The sequence below is a fragment of the Nerophis lumbriciformis genome, linkage group LG06, assembly GCF_033978685.3.
Source record: "Nerophis lumbriciformis linkage group LG06, RoL_Nlum_v2.1, whole genome shotgun sequence".
NCBI classification, from domain to species: domain Eukaryota; kingdom Metazoa; phylum Chordata; class Actinopteri; order Syngnathiformes; family Syngnathidae; genus Nerophis; species Nerophis lumbriciformis.
In genome coordinates this window covers 47,967,512-47,973,038 of record NC_084553.2, presented here as the reverse complement: position 1 = coordinate 47,973,038, position 5,527 = coordinate 47,967,512, and the positions used below count along the sequence as shown (strand labels likewise).

Sequence of the window (5,527 nt, the reverse complement as noted above, 5' to 3'; positions counted from 1 at the left end):
ATCTTTACCTGTCTGCCTCAGTTTGTTAAGGTGAACCTTTGACCTTATATGTCTATGAATGTTCTTATTCATCCAGGTCACTGTAATCTCAGGGCATTCAAGTGATTGCAACTGCACTGTTCGGTTTGTCTTAGAAGACGTTACGCTTCTCATCCGAGTAGGCTTCATCACTTTGTGCTCATAGACTTAGGTTGTTCAGATCTAGTCTAGCGGTTGGTGCCTAAACCCCAAATATTTATGCTCCAAAACTAGGTGGGTGTGCCCGGGCAAGGATGGTTTTGCCCTATTGTAGTGAGAAAAACAACTGTTTTGATGCAAACGAGCAATCCTACTGTCAAAGCCAATGACTGTCGTTGAAGCGTAATTTGCCCTCGTTAGCATTGAGGTATTGTGTGACAGAATGATCGCTGTGGAGTCCAAAATAGTCAGAATCCCCCATGTAAGCATTCCATTCAGTTGTAAACAAATGGCATTCTGGTCACCTTCTGTAACCAGAATGTTTCTAACTCCTGTTATTTGTTGGAGGCTAAATTGCAGAGTCTTTTAGGAATGGTTGAAAGGACAGTTTTGTATGTGGTAGATAGGTGGTGTCGCAGACATGATGGTTTCAGGGATGGTTTTTCAACCTTGACATAGATGGCTTCCCTCACCCCTCATTCGTACCATCCATCCTCCCTGTCCAGAATCTGTAAATGTTTTTGTTCTCTAAGGAATGTCATTTTTCCCTGAGGTGTCAGGAGACAGCTGAGTCTGGTCTTGGCCTGAAGAGTTTGCCTGTCTATGCTGTGCCATGCGTCGGCTTAATGGTTGTTTTGTTTCCCCAATATACGGTGGCCTAGTATGGACAATTGGACTACAATTCTCACAACAGACCACAACTCTTCCCACAGAAAATATATAATAGTTTGTTCAGCTATCCGACACTTAATATTTAACTTGGTATCTACTGTACCTATTTTAAACAACTTTGAAGATCTCAAATACAATCCATTCAAGATGTTAAATTGAGTCAGCCTATTCTAAAGGGCTTATTGTAATTTTTCCAAATATCATTCCATGATATGTCTTTTTCTAAAAAACTTAAAATGAATCATCCATTTCCAAACACATGCATCATTTGCATTCCTAGTACAATTTTTATCTACTATTGCATAAAACCGTTTAAATATTAAAAAAAATAAAAATATTGTATCCTGATTAAAAAACGTATATTCCAGTTTGTGGCAATTATAAGGCATATTTTCAGAGGATATGCATGTTTACAGAATGTTTTAAAGAGATACAATTTAAAAAATGACTTCTGGGTATATAATTTATTGGTCAACTAATTCCGAGTTGGATGTTTTTTAGAGGGCTTAAGTGCAGTTCCCATTTCATCATTTTGATTATAGGTACAGTTTGATGATTGACAGACATAACCTTTTAATTGGCTATTGTCTATGACTGGAGCACTAAGTCAGAACACGAAATGCTATTTCAGAAAAATAAATACATCAAAATAAATTCTCTGATGAAACAGCCTGACGAGCCAATTTTTATTCACTAGATAACAACAGTTAATGTAAACTTTTCAACATTGTTCTTGTCAAATGCTTACAATTGTGTGTATGTACACACAATTGTATGCTTTTGACTATATATAATAACCATATGCAGTCGGAAAAGGGCATTCAATTTTTTTTAAGTAGGATTAAAATGGATTTAGAAGGCATTAAATTGAATTTGCTCATACCTGTAGAAACCCTGTATAAATTAATGTAATGTAATGAAGAGGGCAGGCACACAAAAATGATAAACACCATTCTGTTGGTTTTCAGCTGTGGGTACCACTAGTTTACACCATTCTCTACCCAGAGGTAAAATCAAGTGTTTTGCAAAAGTGACTTATTTTTCACATTTCAATGTTGACTATTCCGTTTGACCTCAGAACAGACAAATCCATCAGGACCAATCAGTGCATCGAAATTTGATGATGTCGTCCAGCATCAGCGCCCAAAACACTTAAGTGATCTTGTTGTACAGAGGAACTTTGGACCAGTGTAAACACAGTGGCAGATCCTTGCTTTGGCATTTGAAAACCTTCATCAGATGAACCCTGCTGCATTGCTGCACCAAAATTAAATTAACTGTTCCATTAACCAACTGGGTTCATGGTGTAATGGGTAGCACTCTGAACTCTGAATCCAGCAATCTGAGTTCAAATCTCGGTTGTACCTGCTTTTTCTGGTTGGTAACTTAATGTGCTTGCAATTAAGTTATCTCGGAATACGTTCCAAATCTCCAAACAGTTATATGTCTAGCTCAGGGCTATTCCGCTGGCTTACCGAAGGCCAAATCAGTTCAAAACTTGGGAGAGGTGTAACATTTATGTAGAAAATTCCAAAAACACTTGAGTGATCCTGTTGTACAGAGGAACTTTGGACCAGTGTAAACGCAGTGGCAGATCCTTGCTTTGGCATTTGAAAACCTTCATCAAATGAACCTTGCTGCATTGCTGCACCGGAATGAAATTAATGGTTAGATCAGCCAACTGGTTCCATGGTGTAATGGTTAGCACTCTGGATTCTGAATCCAGCAATCTGAGTTCAAGTCTCAGTGGAACCTGCTTTTTGTGGTTTGTAACTTAATGTGATTGCAATAAAGTTATCTTGGAATACGTTCCAAAACTCCGAAGAGTTATCTGTCTAGCTCAGGGCTATTCCGCTAGCATCCTGAAGGCCAAATCAGTTCAAAACTTGGGAGAGGTGACCCTGTTGTACAGAAGAACTTTGGACCAGTGTAAACGCAGTGGCAGATCCGTGCATTGGCATTTGAAAAACTTCAGCAAATGAATCCTGCTACATTGATGCACCAGAATGAAATGAACTGTTTTTCAGTCAGCTGGTTCCATGGTGTAATGTTTGCACACTGAACTCTGAATCCAGCGATCTGTGTTTGAATCTCTCTGTGGGACTTGCTTTTACTAGTTTCTGAGTTGTACTTTTATGTGATTGCAAAAAATTATCTCAAAATAGGTTCAGAATCTCCAAACAGTTAACCGTCTAGCTCGAGGCTTTTCAACTGGCATGGTGGAATAACACCAGACACGCCTCTAAGTTTAATTGAAAATTTGGGAGCGGCCTAACATTTTTGCAGCAAATTCCTAAAAGCACTCAAGCGGACACTCCTTTGGACACTTGTTTGTGTCTTGCCTTACTTAGAGTGCTATTTTTTGTCTGAAATTTGTAACATATGAGAAAAAATAGACTTTGAACATATTTCCGCTACAGAGAATGCTGCTTCTCAAAACAAGAAGAATAGTAAAGGGTGATGTCCGCCCCTGTGTCCTTAGCTTTCTGCAAATGTGGCCCCTAAAACAAGTTGAATAGCCCTGGTTTGGCTGGTGCAAAACGTGAACCTAACAATCAACCAAACCATCAGCTTGGTGGAAACAGGACTCATGTTATGGATGTATTACATTATGGCCTGTAATAGATATATGTCCTCTATTTAACCAAATCTTAATTCAAAACCATGGGAAGAGAATTTGACTTGGTACAATGTGCTAATAAACTTCACATCTCATTAATAACTACATCATTTGATGGACACTTCAAATCTCTTCATGATACAAAAGTGCAATATTGAAAAATTAAAAGCAATGCCCACTTGTGGGGCAGTACAGCTCGGTTGATGAGCGGCTGTGCCAGCAGCTTGAGGGTTGCAGGTTCGATCCCCGCTTCCGCCATCCTAGTCACTGCTGTTGTGTCCTTGGGCAAGACATGTTACCCACCTGCTCCCAGTGCCACCCACACTGGTTTAAATGTAACTTTGATATTGGGTTTCACTATGTAAAGCGCTTTGAGTCACTAGAGAAAAGTGCTATATAAATATAATTCACTTCACTTCACTCCTTCAGACTGGATTTCACAATATACAAAATATAGAATTCAAATCATACATTGGATAGAAATATACTATTATGCCTTTAATAGCCGTATATCCCTAGAGCAACAACATGAAATTGATTTCTACTGTGCGTCTTGTGTTTATAGTGATCTGAGTTCAAATCTCTGTGGACCCACTTTTACTAGTCTCTGAACAATTGGGAGGTTTAAAGGGTCTGTTGTGTAAATTAAGTGATTTTTACTATTTGCATTAGGGATTTTCAGGCCTTAAATTTGGATTAGTACTGTTGGAGGTGTTTCATTATGTCTGCAAATTGAATGTCATCTCTGTTACACACCAGCCTGACCCCCCATGAATTCAGGAAGTTTAGCAGGGCTTGTAGGTTCCATGGTGTAATGGTTAGCACACTGGACTTTAAATTCAGTGAGCTGAGTGATATATTTGGTGAAACCTATCCTTACCTATCTGACTGAGTTTGTAAAGGTGAACATTTTACTTTATATGACTTACAATGCCCGTAATTAAAGTAAAATATTATGAAGTCAATAACAAAAATCAAGGTCCTCAGCAGTGATGTTGATAGGGGTTTAGTGCGTCTTGCGTTCCTGACGCACTAAACTCACTATCCATGCGTCCCGGGGACGCACCTCATGTTTCCCATTAAAAACGACACACAGTGAACATTAAACAACTCATGTTTAATCACAGTAACTGGCAAAAGAAACCTTGTTGTCAGCTATCAAAACAACTAATTTGTCACCGCTGATTTCATTTCAACAATTAAAAATACAAACTTCATTGTAAATAAACACACATTTCCACTGTCAATTATGTTTTACCGTTAGGGGACGTGCTGTAATGAAATAAATAAAACAATGTTGTGATGAAAACTACATTGGCAGCTGCCATTTCGTTTGGGCATACATCGCGCTTCCAACAAGATCCCGTTTTTTCTCGAGTAAGCAGGAAAAGGAGAATGCAATATCAACATCATTTCATGTTTCTCAAAATACTTTCCACTATTTTAGTTGTTTCAATTGTGTGCGAATACTGTAGCTAAACACACTAATAGTTTCACAGTCAGTACGTGTCGATGCACTAAATTAGTCCGATTTCTCAAATAGTTCGGCTCTAAATAAGACTCTTACAAACCATGGAAACACCTTAATCTGATTGTGTTCGTTTTTTGTAAAGTCCGACTAACACACTTGTATAATGCGATTGAAAACCAGATCTCTCGACCGTCGGAGGGGACCCGGAAGCAGATACCATTCAATAAAAACGTAGGCAACAATTGTAATGAATATTAAACTGTTCACCAAGTAAAAGAACATAACATTTTAAAGTGCATCGATTGGAGAAAAAAGAAAGAGCTTTATTTAAGACGGTAGCGAAGGAAATTGAGAATGCCAGCTTAATTCGGACTTCCAAACGAAATACGAATGACGTGAAAAAGAATGAAGCAGGTACACTACAAGGTAAATAATAAAGCGCACACAAACCTCTTCATGCTGTATTTGTGCGCTCCAAGCTGAATAACAATAACTTTGTATTCCACACAACTGGCAAGCTTGTACACAACAATAGCAACCCTCATCTGGAACAGTATTGGCCACGGCACAAACAGTCTTTTTCTCCG

The 5,527-nt window shown here is 38.5% G+C and overlaps 1 non-coding gene across 1 annotated transcript; it reads left to right on the top strand.

Moving 5' to 3' along the window:
- Positions 1-2,532: 2,532 nt before the first annotated feature.
- trnaq-cug (transfer RNA glutamine (anticodon CUG)) lies at positions 2,533-2,604 on the top strand. Its single transcript has one exon. It is a non-coding gene; the product is annotated as a tRNA-Gln (tRNA).
- Positions 2,605-5,527: the final 2,923 nt, after the last annotated feature.